Source organism: Nipponia nippon, unplaced genomic scaffold, assembly GCF_047370975.1.
Source record: "Nipponia nippon isolate SJK-2023a ecotype South Korea unplaced genomic scaffold, ASM4737097v1 scaffold_7, whole genome shotgun sequence".
Lineage (NCBI taxonomy): Eukaryota > Metazoa > Chordata > Aves > Pelecaniformes > Threskiornithidae > Nipponia > Nipponia nippon.
Genome location: NW_028262391.1, coordinates 4,216,715 through 4,236,312, shown reverse-complemented (window position 1 = coordinate 4,236,312; position 19,598 = coordinate 4,216,715). Strand labels below are relative to the sequence as shown.

The 19,598-nt window shown below is 50.4% G+C and overlaps 1 protein-coding gene across 7 annotated transcripts in view; it reads right to left on the bottom strand.

Annotated features, from left to right (window-relative positions):
* PLD1 (phospholipase D1) overlaps positions 1–17,618 on the bottom strand; it is an 81,923-nt gene extending 64,305 nt beyond the window's left edge. For 5 of the 7 annotated variants that reach the window (XM_087739240.1, XM_087739242.1, XM_087739243.1 and 2 more), the window contains exon 1: positions 4,385–4,529. The gene's annotated coding sequence lies outside the window, so the exon portion shown is untranslated. Of the gene's footprint in view, positions 1–4,384; positions 4,530–6,649; positions 6,795–13,092; positions 13,141–17,286 lie in introns of those variants that run through there. The other 2 variants (XM_087739238.1, XM_087739239.1) reach the window with 2 other exon arrangements.
* Positions 17,619–19,598: the final 1,980 nt, after the last annotated feature.

Below are 19,598 nucleotides of genomic sequence, written 5' to 3'. Positions count from 1 at the left end.
CCAATCGCAGACATGTTTTCTTTGCAACAAAGCAACCATATTAGCCCGATAAGATTGCTATCTCAAGGTGATTATCTTAATATCAAAATCTTGCATCCTTTTTGGCAATAAACCCTGACGACATGCTGTGTTGTCACCCTGCCTGCCGTGCTGGCACACCATGCTCGCTGCCGGAGCAGCAGCGGGTCCTTCTGGTAGCTGCTCCATCCCCTTCCCTAACCCCTTTTTTGCAAGTTTTGCCTCACCGGTGTCTATTTAGACTCATGCAAGCCAGAGATGTTTTTAAATTGCAAGTTTTTATTCTCAGAGGCAAAACTCGCTTCCCTGGAGAGGAGGCAGCATGTGCCGAGGGGATGCCTGGCGCCGCCCCAGCTCCTCGTGGGGTCCTGGCTCTCCAGCGTGGGAGCAGCCACCACCAGACGGCTTCTCCCCCTCTCCCCGCGCCAGCAGATGGGTGCCCGGGGGACACAGCACCCTGGCGCAGGCGAGCTGTCTGACAGACACGAGCCCCGCTCCCGCTTCGTTACGTAAACCCCCGGGTTGCGGTGGTGTTTGTCTGCTTTAAGGATCTAGAAAGCACTAAATGCCACCAAAGGGAGTGGGCAGGAGGAGCGAGGGATGCGCGAAGTGCTCAGGGAAGGGGCAATGGCATGTGATGCCAACCCCAGCCGCTAGATACCTCCCGCTATTATTGCGTGGAAACAGAGAAAACTCCAAATCCTGAAGACACAAAATGTATATATTTTTATATATCTATATAAAAAAAAAATAAGAATTCATCATCTGCAAATCAACGTTTGCTCCCCCTGGGCACAGGAGCCAGGGAAAGGGTGTGCGTCCCCTGCCCCAAGGATCACGGCTGCCTCTGGCCAACTTGGACACCCTGTGCCAAGCAGGTGGGGAAGCAGCGTGGCAAATATTTTGGAAAGAAAAGTTAGTAAGCAGAGCTTTTTTTTCCCCAATCCCTCCACCACCCTCTGCTTTCCAGGGTGTCTGCGCATGTGGAGCTGGTATGTGCATCTGGCAGATGCTCACGAGCCCATGGAAGTGAGTGGCAGGGCAGGGGCATCTCGCTAAATATTTGTAAAAAAGTTATTTATATCTATAAACAAAAAAATTAAGTTGATAATATACATGTATCACCATCCTGCAGCTCAGCAGGGCCGAGGTCTGGCCCCGCATAGCCAGCTATAAAGAAGCCAGGCTGCGTGCCAGCTACTCACACAGCCCACGTCTCAGAGTGCAGAAAAAGCATGGCAAGCAGCACCTGAATAAGGACCAAAAAAACCTTCTTTTTGGGGGAGGGAAAAAGAAAAAAAAAAAAAAAAAAGGCTGGCCAAGGTTTTGTGAAGGGAAAGAAAAAAAAAACCCAACCACAACTTCCGTCAGACACATGGCCACGACCGAATCTCCCTCGGTCCCTGCAGGAGAGTCGCCAGGGTACAGGGCATGTGCGAGCAAGTTAAAAACACATCAATCCTCAGCCAGACAATAGGAGGAAAAGGCATGAAGCGTTCGCTCTCGCCCTCCTCCCGCCTAAGCCTCAGCTTACTGACATCAGACGCTCCAGCAACTCAACACCCAGAAGAAAAATCAAATTGCTTCCTCAGCTCTGTTATACACAGACTTATACACTGTTATACACTGTACAATGCTCCTTCCCACTCGAAGTGGTATTATTATTATTATTTTTAAATGGACTTGCTACAAAGTAGCTGTTTCGATGTGAAATTAAGGAGCCACCTGTTCGCAACGAAGGCAATAGGAGAAGGGAGCTTCTCATAACAGAGCGAGATGGCTTGCTGCAGCACGCCGGGGCTTAGTTATTTCAGAGACCGAGTTTCTCCTTTGGCATCTGCATTAGGTAGAGGTAGAGAAAATAAATCTAGAAGCCTGTATGAACATTAATAACTGATATCTGCTTTATGATTTCATTTCAAGGGAATAAAATTTGTGACAACACTGGCAGTTAAATGCATTCCCCTGACGTTTCATTCCCTAAAGATTTCCTAACTTGCTTTAAATGAATTACCAGAGAAGGAATAACTGTAAAAACCCAAGTTCAGTTCATAACTAACAGATAGAGGAGACACAACTACACTTCTTTGCGTGGTTTACCGAGGAAGAGATTTCTCAAATCACTGCAGCAGACCCACTGGAAGATATGGGATCTTTCCTTTACTGCAGACACACCTGCAGTCTAAAGGGCACCTTATAAATCACAGGGGATAACAACGTCAAGTCGACACAAGCCTTTACACTTTGCTACTATTAAGAAAAGTAGTAAAAACTTCTAGGTGAGGCATGGGATTTCAGCCCGCTTCACAAAAGAATGATTTCACCAGCAAATATTACTGACCTAGCGCTTCTAATTTTATTTATATATATATGCAAAACATTATCTTTAACAGTTTAAAGAAGCTGCAATTCTGATCCCAGCAAACTCTTCCTCAGCTGCGAGCACTCAGGAGACACCTGATTATTTGTGGCAGGAGTTCAAGCCTCTCAAAACAAAAACAGCATCCCAGCCCCCAGGAGAAGTCACTTTATTAAGTGTTTTCCAGTAAGACCAGAGCCTCAACACTAATTTGCAATAATCCTGAAAAGGAGGATGTTATGTATCTGGACAAAATTACATGTGCAAATGGGTATTTAAGTGAGACCCTTTGATCTTCTCCAAGTAGGAAAGTTAAATCCTGGCAAAAAAAAATTAAACATCATGTACCTCTCAAACTTTCTTGTAGGCTGTGGTTCAGCCGATTAAAGGAATGTCTGTAAATTTTAATAGGTCTTTTCAGAGGGATCTGGGTTTTTCCCCAGTCTGTTTCAACAAACCTTGACCCTCTCCCCAAGCCTGGCCCCTCACCGGAGGGAAGGGCAGCGCCGGGGCTTGGCCCCCCGAGCCAGCTAAACCCCGCACGAAGACGGGCAATGGCCGCCATCCCACACCGGTGCCCAGCACCCATCGCTTGAGCAGTGAACAGGGGTCCCCGCACCCTTGGGCAGCACTCAGTATCACACGGTAACGCCTACCCCTAAGGAAGGGGCTTTCTGCATATTCACAGTAAATATGGTGCAGACCGATGGCAAGCTGAAGAGGAAGGGTAGCCCAGGGCCCAAGGGCTTAATCTTGGAGCATTCCAACTTCTGGCAAAGCTGGGCAGGATTTGGCCGCGAGACCCAAGCCACAGAGCTGACACTCCTGTGAGCACCGTGAGAAGAGGCCGCCAGAAGTTAAGTTCCGCAGTTACCTGCGAGCCTCCGGCATGAGCTCACGCTCTCACGTGCCAGAGAGGGCACAGGAGGGAAAACACAAATTCTTGGGCGATTGAAGACACTTGAAACAGAGTTCCCACCCTCTGAGCTGCAAACACAGGCAGCTACGAAATGCAACGCCGCACGCAAACAGAGAGCATTTGTCCCAGCGGCCATGGCCGCACCAGCCTCGCCGTGGCATCTTACGATCCTCAACTGAACGTCAAACCAGCAGAGCCTCATCCACCCAGTTAAACTATCGGTGCCTGTCCCCCAAACGGCCACCTAACTCTGCTGAATTCAGGGGCATCGGGCAGATTTACTTAAAGGAGGGATTTGGAGACCACGTAGACCTGGACACGATACGTATCGTCCTGCTGTGTACAGAGACCCCGTGTAAGCCCCGGCCACGCAAGCGAAACACTCCCAAAGTCAACAGAGCTGCACCGGCTTGAATCATTGCCCAGGCCAGATCAGAGGCATTTTGGGGCTGAAGATCTCCAAAGAGCAGCCTCCTATACCAAGACAGAGCATCACACCAAATAAAGAAAAATAGCAACAGGCAGAAAAGGCTTTCATTGCAAGAAATCGAGCCGGCAGCCCAGCAGAATGGGTTGTGTCAGCCAGCGGCCAGCACGCTGGGAAACTCTCAGGTTTTGCCCCCATGTCCCGAAACGGCGGCAGCTAAAAGGGACAGAGCAGAGACGTGGCTTCACCAGCTTCGGAGACGCTGGTTTCACCAGCTTCAGAGACGCACCAGCCAAACGCATCTCGGAAACACTGAAGTTCACAGCAAACGTAAAGCTGCCATCTCCGAATTCCCCGATGCAGAGCCCCGCAGCCGGCTCATAAGCCTCGCTGCATCCAAACCGACCCATTTCAAAGCATGAAAAATGAGTTAAGTCATCCTAAGTATGTCCTACAGGCTGATAAACACCTCCCATCGGCGAAGTTTGCCACAGCAAAGAGCCCAAGCAGGGAATGAACTTGAAAATAAGCGTCCTGTGGTTAAGCAGCCGCCTTTTTCTCCCCCAAAACCGTCCCAAAGGCAGGCGCCCATCAGCCTCCCCCCGCCGGGACCCGAACCGCTCCGCAAACAACCGGCAGCTCCGGAGTTTTCTGCACCCACCTCCTGCCCCGGCGGCAGCGGCTGCCCCATGGCGCGGCGGGAGCCGGCGCGGCGCTCTCCCGGGGAAGCGGCGGCCCCGCAGCCGGAGGAGCCGCCCCGCAGCGCAGCGCGGCACCGCCCGCTCCGCTCCGCTCCGCTCCCCGCAGCCAGGCTCCCTCCCCGAAGGCGAAGCCAAGCCCGACCCAGCCCACAAGGCACTGCAGCCTATGAGCACCGGCTCATTAAGGGGAAACCACTCCCCGCCAGTTCAGGAGAGCGTCGGGAGACTGGCGGGAAGGGTGGAGAGAAAGGGCAGGGGGGCTTGGGGGGTTCTGCCCCATTTTTACGGTGGGCGCCTCTTATTAGAGAGGGGAAAAAAAAAAAAAGAGCGATCAAGAAGTGATCCATCAAGGGTGAGGAGAAAGTCTGCTTTTTGATTTCAACTTCACAGCCCTGCAAGTACAGGGGCTCCGAGTGATGTGCTCCACTCCTGCAAACGCAGCGAGCGCAATTTTTCCCCTTTTGTGCTCTTCGCGCAGAAGCCCAATTACTTCAACTTAGTTTTCCCCTACCGCTGCCAAGGAATTACATTTGGCGAGGGGAACAAATGAAAAAGTCGGTGCAAATTAACAGTGAAATAAGTACACGTGCAATGTTATTTTTAGCATAAGACAACCTAATAATTATGGTCACATAGTTGGTATCTGAGCAGCGCTTGTCTGCATTTTTCATGCTACTTCCCATACGCCCTTTTTAATATGCAAAGAAGCAGATTTTTTAGAGAGAAAAATTTGTGCTTATAGAAGCGTTTAACTGACAAGCGGAGAAGCAAAAATCCTCCATACGTTAAACAGCTATAACACAGTCTTGCGTACTGGCTTGCTGGTAAAATGCCTGAAACCTGTCTGCAGTGCTACAGCTTCCACGGCCGCAGCTGTACAGGGGACATCTTGGTGACTTTTCCCAGGGAATTCAGTGTTCCCGCTTCCGTCTCTACAGCAAGATTTCAATATGGTTGTTACGATATTTTTTTTCCCTAAGGGATTTTTTTTTTTTTAAATAGTGAGGAACTGAACGATGGTCCTCAAATCTACATGAGATAAATAACCCAGCTGTGGTCACTGCTAATGCAGGGACAGGCTCCAGCCCTGTCCTGGCAGTGCAATATCGAAGCATCTCCACGTTCTCCACCAGAACAGTGCCTGCCGTGGTTACGGGCACACCTGCAGCACATCGCCTCAGCTCGTCTGCATGGGGTTTGCTATGACTTGGCTTACCAACGGCTTACTAAAACCAGCGTGAGTGATGTGCTTCGCATTTAAAATCAAACTCAAAATCAAACTCAGAGGTGGGTTCCCAACAGCATTGCAACACGGCTTCTCTCAGCTCATGGTGTTGAGCTCAGACACTGCTACGCTCGGCATCTATGGAGAGCTGTGAGTCGGGGTGCCTCACCAGTGCTGCCTGTATTGAGCAAGGGAAAAGACAGCACAGACATCTCTGACACGCGGTGTCACGAGAGAACAAAGCAACAGAGAAAATCGGGGTGGCATTCTGCAGCAAAGGATAGGGGCAATGGGAAATAAAAGTCACCCTGTGTCACTGGCATCACCTTTCCACCCCAAAGAGCGGGCAAAGCCACGCTCGAGAAGGACACGTTACCCCACGCTGCAGAGAGGTTTCATGCCAACACCGACCCATGGGATGGGAATCGGCGGACGGACGGCACGGGGAGCATCCTTCAGGGCTCCCGCCTGCCCGGCGTGCCCCATCTCTGCCGCAGCCCCAGCTCCGCGGACCCCGCAGCTTCCCCGGGCAGGAGGCCAGCGGGCGGAGGGGACTCCCCCACCTCCCGTCTCACATGCGTGGGCACGGCGAGGGGACATCTCGGACACGGAGAGGGACTCTCTCTGCAGACAAACCCCCGCCCACCCGCCCAGCACCTATGCAGCCAGCTGGCTGAATTCTGGCAAATCTTCACAAATCCATAAACCTTAGCTCACTTAATGCATATTTAACTTCTCTGCCGCTAGGTTTATTTTGGCAGCCGCTGCGAGCAGGGCTAGACCAGCGGCGGAGGAGAGCAGACACTCTCCATGAGCATTTTGGCATCTAGGTAGCACAATTCCCTCTCCTGAGCACCACAGCAGAGCAGGTTCTTCACCCACAGTCATCATCTTTGACAGGAGAAACGCCGTTGTGCCCGTGTCCACTCGTGATTTGCTACACTTCCCACAGCCTTCCCTGTCCCAGAGGCAAGTCATAAAGTGGATACTTGGCACGTACCTTCAAAAATATCAGGAGCTCTGAAGAAACACAATATTGTCTGTCAGGGGTTTCTTCGGAGTGCGAAGTTTTCTTATTTAACACGAGCTGCTGGCGCAAAGAGCGCGCTGCGTGGCAGTCACACGGGGACCGATGCTGCTGCAGTCTGGAAACCCAAGGTGCAAATATGAGGAATACTTTTTTAAAATTTTATTTAGTTGCATTTCATTCATGTTTTTTCTTCTCTTTAAAATTTTTCATTGCCATGCCTAATGAGCTGGCCAAAAGTGGGGATACATGAGGCCTGTAGAGACACCTGCAGAAAGGCTTTTTGAGGACTAAGAGCCTATGCTGCTGAACACCAAACCCAATCCTCCAGCTGAAAAATAACACAGGAAAAGAAAAAAGGATATTTTTTTTTTAAATACGGACCTCATCGCCACTCTTGGTCACCAGCTGGCATCACAAACACAGGGAGAGGGGAGAAGCAGAGGGACCGCAGCTGCTAGACACTAGAAAAATGCCAAGTTATGGCCTCAGAGCTGGAGGGAGCAAGCATGTGACAGCTCAAAGAAACCATCAACTTCTCCAAGCCTCTCAAACCATTTTCTTGCACCCAGAAAAGCACTGTCCCCTTTCACTCTACGGCAAAAAGCAGTTTTGCCCAGGGGCTGGAGCGCAGGAGGGCCTCAGTAGTTTCAGCGGAGCCATGGCAGGAATCCGTCTGACGTTGCAAACACAGATATCATCTAAATATAGGGGTTTACCTATAGAGTTTGTCTCACCGCGTTGCTTTTCCCTTGTTAAATGAGCACAGCTATACTAGTACCAACTCCAGCGCTGTGTTATTTACAGCGTTACGAATAGCAGGCTATTCCCCCGGTGCTGCTGAACTGCCTCGCTTCAGCTGACACCATTCACAGCAACCGACACGGTCTTGGTTAGGTGAAGTATCAAAGATGGCAAAACCAACCCACTAACCACCAGCTGCTTAAGCTGAGCACTTTTCTGCCTGTCTTTCATGTCTACAGACAACCTGCAGGACCTTTTTCCTCCTTGTACTTGCCCTTTAGCCGCACAGACGCTCCCTGGCCCCGAGCGTGGGTGATGCTGGTGCCTCTGCAAAGCCACGGGAGCCAGAGGGGAACTAGGGAAAAAAATGGGGAGTAGTTTTTCCCCCAGTTGGGTGCCATTTGGGAAGGAGCCTGCAGAGCCCCAGGGGAGGGAGGAACTGGCTGCATTGCCTGGGGGTGAGACAAGGGCTGGCTTTGGCATCGCGTCAGGCTTGCAAGCTCCAGCACGGGACGCCACCGTGGCTCCTGCTCCTGCACCCTGTCCCCAACCTCTGCTGAAGCCATACTGCCTGGGGAGCAACAGGTCTGCAAGTGGTGGTGGTGGATCTACCACTCCTCTGCCAGGTTTTCAAATGGTTATTCACTTCCCACATAACACAGTGACTCTGCAGCTCTTTAGGACAACACCCTAAAGAGTTGTATCTATGTTGTGTGCTGCACCCTGTACACCTGAGTGTCACCTCACTAGGAACTGGAAATGTGGTGTGCTGCAGCCATTTCAGAGCAGCACAAGGAGAAAGGGCCTGGACACGCTCCCATGAGGTGCCCAGAGGGATGGGGCAGGACGGTGCTCGGCTCCAACTGCCGAGACCACCACAACACCCACAGCGGACGGAGGGAGCCCCGTGGACGTCTGCACCAGACACCCCAGGGAAACCCCGCGGGGTCCACGCTGGGCAGCCGCTGGTGACGCTGCCGAGGATGGAGCCGCCTGGAGACCACCTAACACGGCCAGCTGGCATTAAGCCACATACATGCACAAAAAAGCCATTTTTATTGTTTTGTCCCATAAGACCAGTATTCCAAAAGGAGAAGGGGGGTGGGTGTTTGTGGAAATCACATTGCCAACTATGGGGTTTTTTTTCCCTCCCCTCTTCAAGGACTGCAATTGTCCTCCTAACTTGGGAGGAAGAGGCAGGGGAGGAAGTTTTGGCGAAAGACACCTAAACACGAGGGCCTGACTCGGCCACGGTGCCCCCTGAGAGTTGTAGTCCTATCTTCTCCCACCTAAATCGCTTTTTCTGGCGCAGCGCCGCAGCACAGTAAGGCTCCCCGTGGCACAGCAGCAGCCCCATCCCAGCCCTCCCCACCTGCACGGCCAGGGCACAGCAGGACCCCTGGACTTTACTTGCTACCAGACAGCCCAGGGGCTGCTCAGGATCCCAACCTTATCGGGTTTGGCCAGAATATTTCAGTTTTCTTTCACACCCTCCCCCTCTCGCAGAATTCCCATGGAAACAAAAACAAAGCTCTCGCTGTTTGGGTTTGGTTGGGTTTTTTTTTTTTCCTCTTTTCGAGGGGGGGGTGAGTGAAATTGGTAAATGAAAAAATAAAAAAAAAATATTTAAAAAAAATGGAATAAAACATGAGATACCACTTCTAGCTTGATCTTCCCTGCGGCAGTGCATCTCTGATCTGTATCACCCCGTAAGAGCCTCAGGGGATGGAAATGGGCCTCAGAGCTAAAATAAGACATTATTTCTTGCATTGGGAACCGGCTTTTGGGCAGGAGAAACCCCAAAGGCGCCCAGCCGTTCCCCCGCACACCATTGCGCGGGTACCTGGGTGCCACCCTGTGGCAGCTGCCCCAGGCAGCCCGCAGCCACCCCGGGGCAGCGCAACGGGAAAAGGAAAAAGGGGGGAATAAAAATAAAAAAGGAGGGTTTTTTTTGCAGTAATTCACAAAACTTAAAGGAATGCCAAGCACGTCGGTATATGAAGCGCAGTATCTGGAGGAAGGAGAGAGCGCAAACCGTCTCCTTATGGTGTTAAGCTAAGACACACACTCTTTCTATTTAAAGCCCTACAGTAACATGAATGCCAGGTTTGAGTGAGCTCAACAAGTCCATGGGAAACCAGTTTGCATGGTCCTCCTTACCACAGGATCCGGGCACCTGGCGGCTTCCGATGCCTTACCATTCCCACACAGCGGGATACAACCCACCTTTACCTGCTGGAGAACTGAAGCCCAGAGCTGGAAAGGCATTTAGTTAACCACAGAGACCAGTGTGACCTCCCGGGGGTCCAAAGCAGCTTTGGGATGGGGACACCGGCCCGCAGGCTGCTCAGTGCTGCTGTCCCCTTCCCCTTTCCCTCCGCTGGCACTGCAGACCACCCACCCAGGAACTGGGGGCAACCCGGGCTGTGCTGAAGATGAGGGTTTTGCTAGCAATACCGCATGCCCAGGCATGTCCTGCAGGCCGAGCCATCCTGGCAAGGCCAAACCATCCTTCCTTCCCTGCTCGCACCCCCAAAGTGTCTCCTGCCAGGAGCGGGCAAGAAGAAAGCAAGGTGCAACCCAGGGTTTGGGGTGTGCCTCGGTTTTCCCTCATCTACCTCAACAGCACCATTTCTAATGTATTCTAAGATGTAGTTCATTAAATGGTGAATTACACGTTTTATCATTTGTCCGTAACAGGTTGTCAAGTCCGTATGTTATTATTGGCAACAGGAAAGGAACTAACTAAAATATTCTTAAAGTATGTAATGAGCACTTGAGTAAGAGTTAAGTAACGAGAGTTTCTTTAGCGAGGAATCCAAGCAAGACACGCTCCGCCCATTTCGTTAACAGACAAAGGCTTATATAAGCTGGATGTTACATAAAATCCTAAAATAGGGAGCCGGAGAACTCCCCCACCTTTGGATGGTGGTGCGACTGCAGCACACAAACACCTGAGCTGACACTGAACTCGCTCGGAGCGAACAGGCGGCTGATGGCCAGGCCTTGAGCTGGCAGAAGCATGCAGGACAGACAGACGTGTCCTGCCTGTGCTTACAGTCTAGCTTGGGCTACGAGTCTGGATTTGCCCGCACACTCTTCCAGAAACAGCCTGTACAGTAAGATGCCCCAAGCAGCTTTATCATCGCCGGGATGATCGAAAAACATATATCTGTTCTTGTGTTCTCTTGTGTGCCAGGTCAGGCTGAACACCATCTGATCCCAAGTGAGTTATAACCGATGCTTAGGAAGGAGTACGCAAACAGGTTATGGGAAAACTACTCCGGAACTCTCCTTGCCTCCAGGGATTTGCAAGCAAGGGGCTTCCCAAGCCAGAAGTGCTATCTTTGCAATTTCACAGCGCCTGGGAGCTATTTCTTTCAATAAATTGTCCAGTCAGATTTTGAGGTCACACGAACTTTCAACTTCCCCAATATCATGCAACAAGAAACACCATAATTTACCAGACCACAATTTATCTGCAGAGAAAAGAGAATCCGTGTCTTGCGAGATCAAGTACTGCAGCTAAAAAAGGCAGGCTGTCGGGGGGTACCACCTCTTCATCAGGTCTTGTATGCCTGAAAGTCTATCTGTCTCTAGACAAACCATCTGCCTCAGTAAAAAAATACTTTTTCTCCCTAGACACCTTGCATCCCTCCTGAAAACGCACTATTCCAGCACTCAGACAATAGATTCAGCCCACACCAACGGTTACTTCCTAGACATGAGGTCAGAAAAAGTCCTAGAGAAGAAGATTTGCAATTCTCTTCACAATCCAGACACCCAGTCCTCCTTCTAATGCGGATATCAGATGCAGTTTCATGAAATGCCAGGGATACTTACCCAGTTGGGGGGAAAAATAGGGGGAGAAAGATCTTCAGACATGGAATTGTTGGCCGGGCAGGGCAAAATGTACCAGGAGTTACGCTCTGGACTACAAGGGTGCTATTCATTACGGTAATCAGTTGCTCCGTGGTACTTGCAGAAACATGCCAAGGCTGCTATGTGATTCTGCCCGTCTTACTGAGCGCTTGTGATTTGCCTAACCTTTGCTCTAAATAAATGGGAGCTGCACAGAGGGAATTTTGATGCAACCCCTCCTGCTGCTAGAGCATCCTCCCTGGCTGCATCCCACAGGCTTCCCTGGGGCTTGTTTTACGGGAGAGACAGACAGAAGGCAGGCAGGAGGAGAAAACAAAGAAATGAAATGCAAGCTGCCTGGCCCACCAAAAAAAAAAGAAAATCAAAATAGCCTGGCTTTGGTTTCTGTCATGTTATTTACCTTACTTCAGAATTAAATCCAGATGACATAGATAAGATGGTGGTGACCCCTAGTGCCCTCTCCAGCTGCAGCTTCCACTGTTATTCCCTGTATTGAGATTTCAGCATGAACGGAGGGAAGAAGCAGCACCTTTCAGCTTTGTTCTTCATTCACAAAGCCTCGCTCGCTCTCCCCTTTCAGAAACAGGATCTAATTTCCTCTCCCTACTCAAACCCTATCAGCGCAAGGCACTCGCTGCAGCATCCCTTTGTCACTGTTTGGGAACAAAATGGAACAAATTTACTTGTGTAAGAACTTATTCTATTCCATTGACTCTGTCATAGTACTTTTATGTTTATCGTGCTTATAGAAAAGAAAGAAGAACCTATTTTGCGAACTCCAAGCTTGTCAATGGCTAAGAAGAGCCATTCAAACTCCCGAGAAGAGACCTTTGTGGTGTATAAAGTGTATTTTGCAGCACCAAGCCACTGAAAGGAGCGAGTCTTTCCCGTGACAGCCATCGATAAGCACCGTTTTTTTTTCCGAGCAATGTCAAAACTCTCTGTTCCTGTGACTCAACCCGCACCAGATGTAACCCGCTCGCTGAGCCGTGGGGTGCCCATCCGGGGCTTTTGCTGGTGGGGTCGTGGGGGAACAACACCTCTTTTAAAAAATGCCTAAGACACCTCCTTGCAGCTTACTTTGGGATGTAGGATTTTCCTCGAGGAAATAAGTGATCTTAGTATAAGCCTGAAAGGTCTTTAGCTTCCTGATAACAAGGGCTTTGGGCATCTCCCCTCCTGCACAGGCTCCCTGCCCCGCCGGGGTAGGGGTCTGTGCCCCACCACCGCCCCGGGTGCCCAGTACCACCCCAATGCACCGCTCTGGGGAACAGGGCTGTGCTTTTCAGCATTTGGCATCTCAGAATTTCACATATTTAATAGGAGCTTGTCACCATCTCCTCAGCCAAAGAAACTGCCCGCTGACGGTCCCCATGGCGATGTCTCCATCCTCAAGAGAGCAGCAAGCGCCCCTGCACAGCCTCACGGCCTGCCACAACTTTGTCTAAAGCCCCTTCAGCTCTCTGTTTCTTCTCTGCCCCTTGCAGGCAGGCGTCAGCCTCGGCGGCCATCACCCCGGCACCCCTCGTGCTGCATCAGGCTGGCCGCACCGAGGCTCCTCCACAGGGCCCGGGGCCCCAGAGCTGCCACCAATTTGCACCCTCGCCGCTCAAGCCCCGAGAACGGTTTAGGGCTTCCCAAACCAAAAGCACCTCCCGAGCTCAGCGTCCGGGAGCCCTTCCTGGGGCTGCATTCGAACCCCCGAGCTCTGCATGGCTCAGCAGGGCTCTCCCGGCCCACGCACAGCCCAAGCTTGCTCCATCGGCCGCGCTCCCCCGGCAGATACTCACGGTGCCACCCCAGCTCACGGCGCCATCGCCGCGCCGCCGGCACCTCCTTCCCCTTTCGCCGCCTGCCAGCCCATTTCTTCACCAGAAACAACTTCCAGGTCTCGGCCAGCCCTTCCTCCCCGACATCTTCTCGCTTTCGCACAGATCTGTCGGTCACTCATCCCCAGATTTCCTTCCCCTAAAGCCTCCAGGCTTCCTGCAACCCTCTCCACCCCCTCAGCCGGGAAGGCACCACCACCCTTCTCCCCAAACAAGCCCTTTGCTGGCATTGGCACCCCTGACTCAGCCCAGCTGAGGATGGAGCAGCCAGAGGTGAGGCTGGTTGATGCCTCTGCAATATGTGTTTTACTCATTGCAGGGCTAGGCGGGCCTGCCGTGACTAAAGTGGCTGTGTTTTTTCCCGTTTTTTTAGTGCAAGTTCTTTATCTGTTCTAGACATAACATTGTTCTGCTTCTGTGCCTACTCTCTGAATCATTTTCCCCTGGTTTTGTATCTCGAGGTGCGCATATTCACTTGTTTAAATTAAAAGCAACAGTTTCTGAGTTGAAGTTCCTCCTGATGTTTTATTTTTAAAGCAGGCTTCAAAGGAGGGATAGGAAGCGTGCTAGTGATTGCATAATTTTAAGTTGGTTTTATCTGGTGTAAGTCTCACTTTCTTTTCTTGTACAGTGCTGAGATATTCAGTGCTGCCCACAAACTCTGCGTGGCTTTCACGTCTCTGGCTCCAGCACTGGTCCAACCTTCCCACTTTATTTTCCTTTTCCCCTCTGTTTTAATTAAGTATATGCAAAAATGTGATCCTCTGAGCCACTGCTTGCTTCTTTCGCAGTGTTCCATACTGTTTCTCCAGAGTTTCTTTTCCTTGTTAGCTTTAGTACACACTATTTTCTCTTTATTGCTGGTCTGATTACATATGATCCCACCTAGAGAGGGCACTACAAAATCTCTCTCTATAGCACACATATCTTTCTATAGATGCATTTTTTTAAATAGTGTACTTTTCTTTATATTCTCATTTTTGCTTGGTGCTAGCTCTGTGTATACCAGTTACGCTCAACATCTAAAACAACTCTGTCAGGCTTACATGTGCCTATAGCTACTGGCAGTATTAGTTCTAAATATTTTAATTTAAACTCTGGCTTCGCTCACATTAAAATGCTCAAAATTAGCTCATCACTTTAATTTTTGATTATCACATGAATCAGCTTTTTTGCATGCTTTTGCAATATGCTACTTTCCTGGTTCCTCAGATCCTCGTTTATGCAATGGGAAAGTTACTCTTGTGAAATGAAAATGCTTTCTTGGATGTCGCCTGAATGTCAGAATCTGAACCAGGCAAGGCTGGATTTGTGTCGGTGAAACAGTCCATCATCAGCTGGAGTGCAATCATCATCATTAAAAATACCTTTATTAAAGACTGGAGGTTTTTTCCTTCCAAAGGCTACACTTGTTCAAGGAAACTATAAATCCGGTGGCTTGCCTGATACTGCAGGTCAGACCAGGTGATCAGAATAGTTTATTCTGGCATTCATACTTAAAAACTTACAAATGTCTGGGCAAACTGCAACCGCACCTGGTAGAGAGTTGGGCAGACAAGATAAGGGAGTTGCTGTTTCTGATCTTAAATGCTCCAGATTGGCCTACAGTCCCGCTCAGACACCCACTTCTCCCACAGCAACTAGTCGTGCAGCTGCTTTTACTTTGTTTTCCTTTTTATCTGCGCTCTATTATAACTTTCCAAACTTTCCTGTTCAAAACTTCCTTAGAAAACTGGCCTAATACATCCTGTACCACTTCACCTCCATCGTCCTGGCACCAGAGAGCCAGTGCTTTACCATGGTTAGTGTTGCATTAGTGTCTGCCCAGCTTCTGACTCATGCAAATCAGAAGGCGGCTCACTCGGAGAGGTTTGTGCAGTGCTCTGGAGGAGCCGGTGCCGAGCTGGAGGCAGCTCTCAGACTTTGCTCCTTACGGTGCTCCGTAGCGAGCGCGTCCTCTGAAGTCCCCGTGCTGGGGCCAGGCGGGTTAGCGGCCAGGATGGCTCTGTCCCCTCCTGCCACCGCCCCGGCTCCCGCGCGACGCTGCACGCGCCATCTCGCTGGTAGCCCGTGGGCAGGACAGCTGGAGGAAAGAGGATTTTTATGTCCTGGCCCACTGAATTGATTGCAACAGGAAAAAAAACCGAGGTTGAATGAGTCATGGAAGTTTCAAGACACCATGAGCTGGAAAAACCCACAGGGCCTGCAGGGGAGGCAGAAGGAGCAGCAGCCGGCACAGCCGAAGGCCGTGGTCTGAGGTGGCCAGCAAGTCCCCCCGAGAAGGACGAGGCACCCCGGGGCGCCGCGCAGCGCAGGCGTGCAGGCACGCAGGAGGAAAATGTGGGCTGGAGCAGGTGCTGCCCCCCCAACAGAAGGCACACTGGAAAGGTTTTATTTTTCCTTCAGAAAATCTGTCAGGAAGCAAAAAGCTAGTCTCAAAAAAGTTATTTTACTCTTTGACAAGCGCACGTGCAAAAAGGCACGTGCGCTGCTTTTCCAGAGTTTAAACCAAACTCAAAGCTGCCATCAGTCCCAGTTCCCCAGTACTCTGCTCCCAGTTTGCTCAAGCCCTCCACTAAAACCAGTAGCATAATTCTCTATTCCTCTTTTTTTTTTCTCAGACTCCCAGTCATTTTTCACAGTCCAAGTAAAACGTGTAAAACAGGCTTTGCCATAGGATGAAAACTGAGAAAGGAAGAACAAGTGAAAAAGAAAACAAAACAGTTAAAGGAACACAAAACCTTGCATACAAAGCCCCAGCAGAGTCCCTGCAATCGTTTCTATTTATACTCACCAACACGTGAGCTGCACAGACCTCAAAAGAGCACTGCTGGGGGTATATTCTCACCTTCCTTTAATTCCGTCCATAAATCTGGGGCGACCAGAGTATTACAAATCACAGCGTGCTCAGCAGACAACGATACCCAAGCGTACAATACAGGATGAGTCGCCTCCACGTGGAAGCCTTTTTCAAGGAAATAACTGGACACAAGTGTTTAGCCGAGGCTGGGATCAACGTGCTGAGCAGCACGGTATTTACCTGCGTGTACCGTAACGCCCATTTGCCTGGCTAACCCGTCAGGCCCTCTTTCAACAGAGGAAAATGTTAAAGGAAAAGCACTGACAATTTTTGCATTTCATCCGATCTTTGCCCTTTCTCAGCTGGCAATCGGTGTCCCGTTATAGATTTCTGAAAAATTTTAGCAAATATATAAGGAACACTAACAACCAGAGCAACCAGTGGCATGCGGCCTTAGAGGTGTCAGTCATTATTAAACCTTTAAATGAAAGTGGCCGTGAAGTGCCAAATAACCCTGTTTTACCCTCTGCCGCACTTGCTGAGGGAAAGGAAACCTAAACGAGAACTGGTTCTTCAGAAACGTAATTATAAATATCACGTACAGCAGCCTGTAACGCACACCCGGAGATGGGCTGCTTGGTTTTTACTTTCTTTATTTTTTAATTTTCTTTGTTTTTTAACATTCTGCCAGTCCCTAATGGGTACTTGGGTACCCAGTTATCTCAGATCAGCCGGAGGAAGGTCACTGCTGGGAGCTTTCTGGCTCTCCCGCGTGTAGATGAATGGCAGGAGTGCGAGGTGTTTGGTCGGCAGCTGCTCCACAGCTATGGCCCCCGTTTCCAGCTGAGGACACCGGCGGTTTCTGTGCGCACACGGAAGGGCTGGCATTTATTTGGGGTCACGGCATCATTACTGGCACGTCTCCAGGCAGATCCGTATGCAAACGACCAGCATTTACTTGGAATTTGCACGAATGTTTAACTGAAAAGCTGCTTTGCAAGACATCTGTTTCCCAGTCTTTGGGTTCTCCCTGTAACCAAACATCTCCAGGATGGTTTATGCAAGCGAAGGTTGCAGCTGGGCATGATTCAGAGCTGCACGTCTGTATTTAGTATTGACTTAAGTAACCGTGAGCAAGCTGCCTATCCCAGATCCAAACACCCTTATCTCCTGCCAGCGCCCCATCTGCGTTTAAAGCAAAACCACGCTTCGGAGTCAGGAACGGAGTTAAGCCCATGAGGGAGAGGACAATTTCACATCACTTGCTCCTGCTGTTAGTGGAATTCCCAAAATTAAACTGCGTGCCGATGAGTGCTCCGCTGAGCCAGCCCCGGCAAACTCCCGCCGGCCCTTACCTGGGTCTGAACTAAATTCACTGCAAAGTCCCCAGAAATGATGTGACACGCCGTGCTCGGGCGTTAATCCGTGAGACGCAGCCAGCGGCGCAAAATTCCAGTACCACGCCGTAGCTGCACCTATTTCGGGAGACCTCCTGGAGCCTGCGGAGAGGAGCGGAGCGCCTCTGCTCCGGGAAGCAGCTGACCCACAAGCTGGGTGAAGTTAGGAGATAAGCAGGCAGAGATAGCGCCAGTGGCAGCACGGGATCGCCCGTCACCGCTCCGGCTCCGAGCCGCTTCCTCTTCCCAGCGCCACTTCAGCGTTACGCTGAAGGATCACAAAGCAAGCGGTTCATAGCCTTTCTTCCTTCTGTTTTTAATAACTAGTTCAATTTTTAATGTTTTAAAGGTAGGTAGAAGTGATTTCTTATCTCAGAGCAGTGGGAAAAAATTGTATAATATGCCTGCATCTCATCGTATTAAATGGAAAGGAAAAATCCTGCAGTTTTTAGAAAAACAGGCAAAACTAGGACTCTGGCCAGCCACTCTCATCATCATTTTTAACAGATCTGTGCTGCAGGGGTATTCACGCTACTTTAAAAGTGGGTAAACAGAGGTAGGGAAGTGAGGGGCTGCACGGTGACGGCAGAGGAACCGGTACTTCAGGATTGCAAGTTCTGGCTCAAAATGCCCGGCCCCTGATACAAGTGCTCGTCCAGTTTGAAACCGCTTGGCTATTTCAAATTTGCTTAAATATCTTGACAGGGTAGCTCTGCTTTCCTTCTGCTGCCCATCTGGGCCCGGGGGAGCCGCGCACATACAGCATCCCGGTGCCGCGGGGGACATGGCCGGCCCCGGGAGGCTTTCTAAGAATAAACTGGGGAGGGAGCACACCCCTTCCTCACGATCATTGAGCAAGATGGTTGTGGCATATTTAAGCATCCCAATATTGATTTTCTTGCAAACAGCCCCCACTTGCACGGCCCCTCCGGGTGGGGGTCCCACCGCTCACCTGCGTCTCCTTGGGCGCGTCTCAGCCAGCCATCACATGCCGCGGTGCACAGCTACGTACCGCCAGCTGGCTAGTCATCTGGTATAAATACTCAGCATCACATCCGATGTTCGCTGAAATGACAGCCTTTCAGGAAAGAGGTAGCGAAGGTTCGTGCGGCATTAGTGCCTGAGCTTCAGCAACTAAAACTTGCTTCACCGAAATGGGAGCACGCCGAGGCTTGCCTGCCAGCAGCAATTAGAAGCGAGCATTACCTGATTGCTCTCTGCAGCAATTGCACTTTGTTGTTTTCCTCCTGTGAGGGGCAGGGAAACGTCACACGCGGAGGGGGTGCGATACCTTTCAGAGATTTACCCTTGCCAAGCGGGGATATTTCTTAGAAACTCTTCAGAAGTGTTTGGTTCAGGGGTTTTGAAAGCTTGTCTCCTCTTCACTCTGAATCACTTCTCTTTCCATCTTCTCGTTCCCGACACGGCAGCTTTTGTCAGGCTGGTGGCTCGGGCTGAACCCGCAGAGCAAAGCTCTCCCGAAGCTTCATTTAGCGATGAAATGGGACGCTGAGATTCGCCGGGAGAGATCCGAGCAAAAACCCTCTGGAAACAGAGTACGCTCCAGTGGGGAAAAAAACAGACAAGGGTTAGGTTTATTGTATTTAAGTTAGTATTTATATTAGTACTAGTATTTGTTTGAAGGTCAGTATTTATTTCAGTAAACTATCGCTACCAGTGAGCAACTAAGTCCTCCTGCCTTGCTTAGCTGGGGAAAAGCGTGGTATTCTCGAAACGCCGGACGGACTTTTCACGTTTGCACCCCAAGTCCCACTGCATTTTTAAAGCGCTGAAGACATGATGCTGCTTGTTACCCAACTCCTTTGGCTTGCTGAAAACCGAGCCTAACCTTTCTGCACTGCAAGTGCCAGCCTCGGACCTTTTAAGCTGCCGGTGACGTACTCCGCTCTCTGCTTTTGGGGAGGTTCCTCGTGACTCCAGACACAGTCCTGAGCGTTCAGCGTTTTGAAAAGCAGACTTTAGAAGGATGTCGTAAAATGAACACCTTTGACTTCTGATTGCAAAAAAACAGAGATCACAGCCCCTGTGCAAATAGGTTTGTTTAGGGTGGTACCGCTAGTAATGACTTTACTGACTGAGACAGCACTCGCACAGCAATAGTCTGGGCAAGGACTGGTTTTAATTAGGAGCACTGAGGCTTGTGAAGTGAGCAAGTATGGTACTGAGTCACACCACATGAAACAGTACGGAGACTGCTTAGGGCCATGGAGTTAAGTCCTTCCTCTTCAAATCTTTCCTAAGACTGTTCC